Below are 11,039 nucleotides of genomic sequence, written 5' to 3'. Positions count from 1 at the left end.
TACCCAAAATGCAACAAGGCAACCTCGTTATCATGTAACGTAATGGAAATCTGGCTGACACATCCCGATCTCTATTTCCCGTGTGGTACGCCTCCGTTATTCCCGTGACAGCTTTTCACGGTGTCAGAAGAGCACAGTACTGATATCGAAAACCGGATGGCATCCACTGTCGCGAGAGCGCAAATAAAGGTGCGAACGCGCAAAACCCTTCACACCTTTCTTTGCATTGTTGCTACTGTGCTCTTCAGCACACGGTGAAAAGCTATCACGGGAATAATGGAGGCACAACCACATGGGAAATAGAGGTTGTGTTAGCCAGCTTTCCATCGTGTCACTTGATTACGAGGTTGAATGGTGCACAAGATGAGACGGACGGACAGCCGTCCATGATCGCCAGCTCCCGATGACTTCCTTAAATATGTTAAGCTTGACATTTGCTCTTCGTTTCCATGGCACCAACATGTGCGTCACAATGCGGCATGCGCATTAATTCTCAGCACGAACGCTAACGTACTAGTTAAAATTCTAATTAAAGTGCTGGTAAAACGTGCAAGTACTTCCACACGTACTTTCCCTTTGTCTCGCTACGCTCGTGAACGATGGAAGGTGGTTTATGGAGCCATACGCATTGCTAAGAGACCACATTTGGATGAGCTTGTTCCCGTAATGATGGGAACCGCGCAGCCTGGTTACAAGTAGATCTGTAGTCTTTGTAGTACAGCTTTAGAGCTGCCGTGAATTACTTGGTCGGCTTGTATAGGCGTTTTCCTACCAGCATAACCACTCGTGGTCTATTCTCGGTGTCCCGTTTCTGCGCTGTTTGAAAACTATGTGTACGTAGCAACAATCCCCCTTAACCACCATTTTGAAGCACTCGTGATTCATTTGCCTCCTAACCCATCTTCCACGGTACAGTGTAGTATATTTACAGTCGAAACCCGCGATAACGAAATCCCGAGGGAACGAAATTCTCACCGCAACGAAATATTTTCGGAGCACCGGCGAACGCCCATAGGAGTCAATGCATTTCGTAACTCGCGACTACGAAAGATATTCATACCGCAGTCCCTCATTAACGAAATTTTTGAAACATGAGTGCGCAAATAATCTACTCTCGCAACATTAACTACATTCGACAACTGCTGAAGTGCATTCATGCTACACTTAAATTGTGCAAAACTATCGCTACAGCGCACTTGAGAAGCAGCCGCCATCATTGTTTACAAAAAAACATAAAGCTGGCGACAATGATGATGATGATGGCTTGCCGATACACCTGGGTCCGTATTCTCAAACGATCGCAAAAGGCGATAGTATCGCGTTTGGTGACGTAGAATCTTATGCGTTCAATAACTGAAGAAACACTTGCCTGTGTCGTCATTGTTGCACTGGCCGTTGGTGCTACGAATGTCTCACAACACAGGAGTTAGTGTACCGTACGAGCGCAGAGCGACCCGAGTGCGGTGTTTTCGAGCGTATGCTGGCTTCTACGCAGTGGCCAGGCTTGGCTGTGGCTACTTGAAATATGGGACGTGTTGAAGTGCTTTCAGCGCTTTTTTTGCACGATTGTTTAATGCACAGTATAATATTTAAATAATGCAACATCGCGTGAAATGTATTTTCGTTGAGAGTTTAACATGTCGTACTCGGAAGTTCAGCTGCAGTGTGCCGCCGCAGCGATATCGTCTCAACATCTCAGCATGTTGCCGGCTAGCGATAAGCCACGTGAGCAACGCACGGTTCATGTTCCTGGGATGTTCAAACCACGAAAAAACAGGCGCTGGCAAAGAACGAGTACCGATAACACCCCAAGGTAATGCTCGCTGAAAGATTCAGCGCAAAAAATGCTGCGTACATCCACCGAGAATTGAATACTAGAAGCTACCGCCTACGCCACTAAAATGCTAGTCTTCACCACCACCCGGCGGTGATAAGGTGTGTTCGTTTATTCCAGGCATTGCAGGAGCGTCGTAGAGCACCGTCACGTCGACGGAAGTACTAGATGGCGCCCTCACCTTTCCTGTTTTGGTCAATCAGCGCGCCAATCAGCCAATCAGCCAATCAGCGCGCACCAAAGGCGATACTTTTGCGATTGTCGCCTCTGGATAATACGGTCCCTGCTCGTGATTGCGGCTACGTAGCCAAATCCACATTCCTCATGGTGTTTCGTTCGTTGGCGTGGCTCTGTACTTGGCTTTGTCGACTTTGCGTGCACATGGTCGCGTGTGTGGAGCCATTTGTGGAGCGTTTGCTCGGTCGCTTGGTGCAACGTGAACTGTGTGTTGCGATTGCTTCGTCCGATTTCGCTGCCTGCGAAGATGCCGCCTCCAACGAAAAAGCGGAAGTTCATCACGCTGGAAGATAAGGCTGCAATCAGGGGCGTGCGTAGCCAAGGAGGGGGCTGGGGGGGGGGGTGGGGTTGGTTTGACTTTCAACCCCCCCCCCCGAATTGTTTCACTTTTGCGTGCGTATATTGCCGCGCCCACTTCTTGTCTTGTTTTGATGTATTCGGGTCTGACCGGCAGGGACGGTTATCAACGCTCGACGCTGTCCGCGAAGCAGTGTTCCAGAAGCTTCGCGATTGTAGTAGATCGTTTTGTTAACCCGAAGGCGAATGTTCCTGCTTTGTCGAGAGATAACGCCGCCACCAGTGATATTGCTGGAAAGTTCGATAGCGCCTGTATAAAAGCCGATGAGCTTGACCGCTTGTTAGTTGATCGAAGGTCGACGCTCTGTGCGCCGCTATCAGTGTATTGCTGTAGTTTGACTTTCAGTTTCCCGGTCACAAGTTCGGCCAAATAAAGAGTTTCATCTCTGACGTGCTGACTGCTGCCTTCGTCGACGTCACGACCACGTGACAATATATACACGCGCACATACAAACGCACGCACGAAGATACATAAGGTATGGTTGAACCCCCCCCACCCCCCCCCCCCAAAAAAAAAAAATTCTGGCTACGCCCCTGGCTGCAATCATCAGTGAGGTGGAAAAGGGCAGGGAAAAAAAATGGACATTGCCGAAAAATTTGGCGTTGCGTGCAGCTCGCTGTCCACGATTCTGCGCTAATCCGCGCTGTTCTAGCGGAACCGGAAGAAGGTTCACCTGTAGGCGCACTTGATGACGGTACTGGTGACAGCGCAGTGCCGCCGTCACTGACCGGTGCATGGGGCGAACTTTGTGCCGTGGCAAACCAGATTCCCGATCGAGAGGCATGGAATTGCTGAATGGTAAGGCCCGCCAAAGCAAACTTACTGACTTTTGGAAATAAAATGTGTTTCTTTTTTTGCAAATTCCACGCGTTTGCTGCCGCATTCTATATTCCCGCAAGAGCAAAAGTTTGTGCTTTCCTCGTCATTATTGCGGTTTTCAACTGTATATCGAGCTATAGCTCAAGGCCAGTCTCTCCGCCTTTGCGTAAGTGAATACTTCCCTCTCCCTTTCGAAACGTCGGTGTTCTGTTGTGTTAGTAGAATATATACTCAGGAACGTGGAAGCTTTGCATAATGGGATTGTAACCATATGCAGGCATGAGACTGAAGTGAATTTATGAGCTGATTGCACGGGAGCGCGGAAACTAAGTATTGGTAGGGTAATTACTTGTACGATGATTATAACAACTCCGACAGGTAATTTCGCATTTTTAAAATAAAGATGGCATTCGCATCCGCATGTCTCAGTGCAGGAAAAATATGAATGAACAAAAGCTTCCACTAGAACGAAAAAGAAAGGATACCCTTTAGTCAACCCCTCTTTTCCAGTAGCCCTCGAAAACAGCTTCACGGCTCTGAGCGTCCACTCATCTAAGGGCTGTTCCTGTGCCGATTGCATTAGCTGCCGCAATGTCGCCCGTCTGTAATTATCCGCACGCCGTTCACGCCTCGCCCTCGCGTCTCCAGTGTCCACGCAAGCCACGCGTAACAGCGTTTCATTTCGGTCGCTAAGAGCTGCATCGTGCTGTCACGATAGCCTGACGGATTCTTTCGCCCGCTCTCTCTTCGTGGGGGCTAGCAGGAGTCTCTGGGAAGGCCGGCTCGTGTGCCCTCCACTGAATGAGCCCCAGCATCCCTCTATTCAGAACGTGGCTGACGCCCGTCCGGAAGAGGAACGCGTCTTCGGAAACGCGTGCATCATCATTAGGAAGGAGAGTGCGCTTCCGCGTAGGTCCGTCACGGTCGTCAGGGAGGCCCGTATTCGGTGAATGCCTTGCATTTCGCTCGCTTCCTCGCAGTTTGTGCAAGCGTCTTCCTTCGTCCATTTCCATATACCACTGATCGACCGAACGCATTGCCTGTCACTTTCGAGCAGTGCGGTAGGGTGATCGAACAGCGGCTCATCTTTTCCCCTCTACAGTTGTCTGCTTTGATCAATTGCTAATATCAGCAACCATGTGGAATAAATTCAAGAAATAAATTTAACTGACGCGACATTACGCGTTAGAATTCCTGTAATAATTTATAGCTTTCTCTAATAGACAAGTCAATAGCAATAGACAAGTAAAAAACTCGCTTTGTGAGTTAATACAGACTATTATCATTATTTTGAGCATATTTAGCCTGCTATATGAATTTAAAAGACAATTTTTTTAAATTTGTGCAGCATATTGTGAGGTGTGGGAAAATTGATGAGAGTATAGCACCGTTTGATGTGGACGCACCTACGTTGATCCTAGGGGCGCATCTCCATCCCGACGACTAACGTCGCTGCTCATGATCAAGCATTTATGGTAGTAGAACTAGTTAACGTAAACGCGGACGCAGGGTATGTTTAATCCCGCGCAAAGATGGCATCAACAAGAACGTAATCGCTAGTACTCAATGCGCGCTCGTGGAAAGCGTCGCCGTTTGAGCACAGAACTGGCAAGTTGGGCGCTCTCCAGCAATTGGGCAACCTACACTTCTGCTCATGCATACACTACCCCACAACGCTTCGGGGAGCGCGAGAGGCAGAGCTCGTAGCTTGAGCCATGAATGCGTGAAGGCGTCCCACTATGCGCTAGCGTCTTTCTCACTGCAACAAAGCACGCGCTCAAACTGTACTGAAACGAAATGGAGTGCAAATCGGGGAGTCAGCCTCGCCTGAGCTGAGACTACCGAAGCGCGTCCTGTGGGCGCGCGTTAGTGTCATGGCGCATTAGTTGACCCAGGATTGCCAGGTCAAAAAGACCAAAAATAGCCAGAAAATTGTTAGAGCTAGCCAAAAAGTAGCCAACTTGAGCCAAGTGTATTAAATGTAGCCAAAAGTTGTCACGCATGCTCGAAAACTACTGCAGGCTTCTTTATTAAAATGACTAAATGCGCAAGTCAAAAGCATATGCCATCATTGTTCTGCACTCATTGACACTGGTAATGGAAAAAGCATATGCACTGGGAATGCGAGGCTAAAGCCAAACGTATTAATCTCGATGCTCTCTCGGCGAGGTGGGAGGCTGCTCTGCCCATCTCCAAGCTCGCCGACCAACTCTGGGCAGTCCAGCAGGCCCGTGAAGCGGCGGAGAGGCAAGGCCTTGACGTCCCGATATGGGAGACCTGAGCCCGGGCCGTTAATCTGCCGGACAAACAATAAAGTTCTTCCAGCCATCCATTCAAAAGCATGAACACTTCAAAATCAGAACTGCTGAAATTCAAGCATAACTTGTGCACTTCAGCAATCATTTTGTGCATGGTGATGAAGATTCTTGCCCTGTTGCAAAAATGAGACTCTCTTTATGCATCTTGCATGACTGTTCTTAAAATGACTAGAAGTAACAGCCTTGCGGAGGCTATAAAAATGAGTACCGCATAGGTAGGCTCGAAAGTACAGTTGCTGAGATCGTCGCGTAACTTGTAATAACTTTCGTAATCATTTCTTGCGTGATGACGAAGTCCGAGCAGCTAATATTCCGCAGCCGTAGTTTGTTCCTGATTCTAAGAAATAACACAAGCACTTGGTCAGGTATATAAGTACCAATATCAATGAGTGCAGATCGTCGTGGATGTGGAGCGCTTTAGATTGTCATCTTCAATTCAAATTCTGGTTTAAAGTCCCATTCAGCAAAAGGTCGTCTGCAAAATGAGGCCCCATGCAACAGTTTTCGCTGAGACCCAGCCATGTCTCCGAAAGCCTTTTCTTTTGTGTAACACAAGCACAGGTCGGCAAACGCACTCATGAGTCAACTCACTCAGACTCAGATCGAGCCGCGAGTGTGAGTCCGAGTGAGATCGCTTCGGGAAAATTTTAGTCAGTCGGAGTCGGGGTGAGTTCGGTTGAGAAAAATTTTGGTGATTGTGAGTCCGAGTGAGTCCGGTTGAGGAAAATATTGGTGAGTCCGAGTCCGAGTGAGCCCTGAGCGGAAAATATATTATTTGAGTGAGTCTGAGTGAGCTCCACATCTTTTTTTGCCGACCTATGAATACAAGTGCCATCTCCAAGTCTCGCAGTTTTAAACACGCCTTGGCCACCATGTTTTTGACATGGCATACTCGAACGGCAACGGCTGCCACGTTACTAGATATGAATATTTTGGTTCAAATCGAGGGAACAAGAAAGTTTAGGAAAAGTAGCCAAGCAGCAAAGCCACTTTTTCTATCGCGACCAGCCTAAAAGAGGTAGCCAAATTGGCAAAAACTAGGCAAACCTGTCAACCCTGACTTTACTTCACCTCTCCGAGACGGCGACACCGCCCCACGCCAGCAAGGGCCACTGCGAAAGGGAGAGAAATGTGAAAGATATATGACGCGTTTGTAAACGATCGCGCAGGAGCGTCGGTAGCGCAGTGGTTAAAGCGCCCGGCTCCTATCGTCGCGGACAGAGAGGTTGTGGGCTAGACTCCCAGGTCATCCGATGGAATGAAATTTTGTCTTGTTTTTCTTTGTCATCTGTTTGTGTTCATTTTACTTACGTCACTTATGTGATGGAAATTATGTGAGTGGAGTCTCGATGTACCGCGGCATGAAACACGTTCCTGATAAAAAAAGTGCTTCCAAATTCAATATACATCGTTAAAAATAAAAACTTTACGAAATCGACGGTTTCACTTAGTGTTTATGATATCTATACATATGACATCAGAGCATAAGTTTAGTTACAAGCTGATCTATTTAACTGACAGGAATGATTAGAAAGTACTTTGAAATCACGAATTGCCGCAAGTTGTTCGCGGGCAAAAACTTATGTGCCACAGAAATTGGGCAAACCCCACTACTCACCGCACTGGTCCACTGAGAATTAAAAAAAAGAGAACACACGGGCGGGAAATGCCAACGTACGTGCCACCCAAATGGAGTTCGGTTCGCTCGTCGCATTCGCTATGGAAGTTACCGACGAAGCCGCCAGTGTGATGTTATTAATGCAAAGTCAACCAAAGAGATGGAAAATGCTTCGAACAAGGAGCGTCGCTGAAACCAATGTTTCTACCGAACGCGCTTGGCTTCTTTAAAGGGACACTAAAGAGAAACAGTGAATTGGTTTAGATTGATAAAGTGTGGTCGGAGAACTCTTGTGTAGTTTATGTCACCACCATAGGTTTATTATTAGAGGAGAAAACCAAGTTCAAAGTTTCATTTTTAAATTTCGCGCCGAACTTTGTAATTCGTGACATAAAAGACTTCAAAGAGCATTTACCGTATTTTGGCGCCACTGGCTCGACGAAATTTCCACAAACTCGCTATGTCAAGTCTCTGGCCCCCTCAGAGGACAATGTACTTCGATTTAACCGATTAGGTACTACGTAGGCCCAAGCAGGCGCCGTCAAATATATGGGACGTCACGGCAAATGGTGCGGGAATTCCAAGGTGGCGTCGCCACCTGTATTTTCTTTTTGTGCGTTTTCTCGCTTACTAAGCGTCTTCGCACAGAAAGCGTGGAAGACTACTTTACTAATGCGAGAAAAATCGGTTCGCTGTTGAGTGTCCCTTTAAGGCTCGAAACGGCTCTCTTGAATACGTGTCTGCTTGTCAAAACGGTGGCTCCAGCAACAGTCCGTGTCCCAAGGCTTTTTTCATATCTTCAAGGTTCCACCTTCCCCTTACTTCTTCCTTATTTGAAGTTAACTTAAGGACACACGAACGCCTTGGTACGAGTTCCACTACCAGACACTCAAGTCAAGCATTCGGATACCCTTCACTTTTTATTATCTGGTTTTCATTGACTTCACGCAGGCATTCGCACCACACACCGCGGTCAACTGTGATGTGGCACTTGGGCTTTTCGCTCTAAAACAACCACTTAAGCTATGACGGCGGACGTGCAATAGTTTTTTTGCTGGATATTCCTGTGCGTCTAATCTGGGAGTGTTAGCCAGCGCTACTCGTAACCCAGGCAGTACGTGTGCAACACTCTTTCTGCAACAGAGCAAAATGGCACCTTATTGCACGCGCTTATCAAGAAATTTTTTTCGGAGGGTGTGGGGGAGCAGGGGGAGGGTTTTCCTCACTCTTTATATATGCATGACGTAGGGAGGCGTGACTAATACGGCACGCGAGAAAAAAAGGACACTGGACGAAGTGCTGCTAGCAACTGACATCTTTTATTCAGGAAAACGCATATTTATAACGCAGTTAAACCCAATGAACCAAACGAGTCGATATAAAAAGATAATATACACCAGCGCTCATCGCAATCATTGCACGTGTCGTTCGAGAAAAGCTACCTCAGCCTCCTGCAGATTAAGAGAAGGATGACTTATGTAACTTGGCCCCTCCCACTCGATATGGAAGGCCTCAACTATCACACTCTCTGTAGAGCTGCTGTGCCTGTACATAACTGTTGTTTGCCCAAAAAGAGGCTTGAAACTACCTTCTTTGCACTCTTTATTTATGTTCCTGCGTTTGTGTGTGTGCGTGTGTATATACACACGCGAAATTGAAAAATATTCGTGTGGGGGTTGAAGCAATGCTTTATTGACGCAATCATACGTAATGACGCACTTTATTGATTTGGGGTCACCAGTTGGCCGTAATTTCCGCGCCACAAACTTCGCACGCCTCGAGGAGCAGCCTTTGAGTCAAGGAATATTATCGATTGGCGAGGTGTCTTTTTTTTTCTCTCTCTCGAGATATTTCCTTGCAGCTCTCAGAAAGCAGCATTGGGAACCCGCAAGTGTCGCGACGAGTGAACTTTCCAGCCTTACGACGACCGATCGAGATAAAATAAAGAATGCGCGCTTCAAACTTCTCGAGATGTAACCGCCCGTGTAAACGTCTATTCGAATGGCACACGACGAGTTGGAAATTTGCAATGTGGTCTATGCGACAGCCGCAACAGCAAAGCGCAAAGTAGGGCGCACTTTGCCTTGCGTAAAATAGTTGAGGACTCATCAGATTTGCCTTCAAGAGTAGAACGTGATAGCGTGATCGGGCCCCGTTCGCACTCTCTTATTCGCTTGCCAGGCTTCGCTTCCAATTTTTAAGCTTGCCCTCACTCTCACAGGGTACTGCGTGCGAAGAGGTTATCGCGCTTGTGAACTTTGTGCGGAATTTTACAACACCGGCGACGCCAGCGGCCAAGGCAAAGTCTGGCCTGCAGCGTCGATATGGTCAATATCGCAATAAAAAATATGAAAGGCTCAAGCCACACACAGAATGCTCAAATTATGGTGCACATTTTCTCGCTGCCTCACTTTGTACACGTAATGCGCGATGTTGAGCACAGTGAAAGCGTTGTGTCGCAAAAAAAAAGTCCAATACTTATATTTCTGAAGAGGCAGCTAAAGGTCAAACAGCCGCCTTAATGGATGCATGCAGTCACATCTGTGTGGAGCGATTGCTTATTGCATTCCTGTATTCTCTCTCAGTCTGCCCGTATCTATTCGGTCGCTTCCCATGATATATATATATATTACCGCAAAGCGGTAGTTACCAGTACCTGACTGCTTCAGTACCAGATTAAGCTATCGCCCAACGAGCCGTCGGCTTCGGCTCCGAGCTTCGTCGTCACTATTGTCCGGCGTTGCATTCATTTGTTGTGCTGCTTGGTCAACATCGCCACCCCACCTATCTTTGCTGCTCTTTCCATACTCCGGTTTCCCCAGTACTTGGCGCTAAGTACTCCAATACTTAGCGTTAGCGCAGCGTGTACGTACAGTAGACCACTAGGGGAAAAGACCTCGGGATATTTTCAAGAAATGTAGGAGCTGCGAGGCCAGTTTCCACGCGCGCAGTAAATACAGAGAATTGACAAACTCATTTGTGGTCACCATAAAGCCAGTTTGCTTTTCCGTGAGCTTTCTTAACACGAAAGTGTTTTATGCCGGGGTCCACCAAGACTTCACTGACGTATTTTCGTCACGGATATGACGTTGGTTAAATGCAAACTAACGAATCAGAAAGAAAGAAATGAAGAAAACGTTCCACCGCCGGGAATCGAACCCATGACGATAGGCGCCCCGCGCTCAACCGGCTACGCCACCGCGCCCCATGAATAAACGCGCCTTATATCTCTCTCACATTCTCTCTCACACGGTGCTCCCTGCTAGCGGAGCTAAGCGGGGCTAGAGTCACTGTATATGCTACCTTTAGGTAGCAGAGTAGCGCATAGGTCCGGCTAGCAACCACAGCTATGCGGTGAAGTCGCACTTCCTTTTTGCAGGCGACATGCCTACCGTATCGCCGATTAACCTGTCTGGCGTGTCGAAGACCGGCGATAAACATTGGCTGTCGATGGCTAGTGTTAATTCAGTTCGCTGCAGTGGCGGCGTAGAGAAATAAATAAATTGGCCCAAGCGGCAGCTTCTCCGCAATGCATGGTTGCTAGCGGCGTTGGAAGACAGATGCGCAACTCTGCTACCTAAAGGTAGCATATACAGTAACTCTAAGCGGGGCGGGGTGGTGCCGCCGTCTGTGAGCGGTGAAGTGAAGTACTGCGTCATGACACTAACGGCACCGATAGATTTGGCGACGACGCAGTTAGAGCACGGCCTCCGATATTAGACCATGGCCTCCGACGCAGTGGCATGGCCTCCGCAATTAGAGCATGGCCTCCGACGACGCTGTTAGAGCACGCCGTGGTTAAAGCGTCTCGGTGCCAGCGAGGGACGCTGGCCGCGCAGCATCGAGAAGCCGTC

The sequence above is a fragment of the Rhipicephalus sanguineus genome, chromosome 6, assembly GCF_013339695.2.
Source record: "Rhipicephalus sanguineus isolate Rsan-2018 chromosome 6, BIME_Rsan_1.4, whole genome shotgun sequence".
NCBI classification, from domain to species: Eukaryota; Metazoa; Arthropoda; class Arachnida; order Ixodida; family Ixodidae; genus Rhipicephalus; species Rhipicephalus sanguineus.
The sequence above is the reverse complement of the archived record's forward strand: the minus strand, read 5'-3'. Positions refer to the sequence as shown.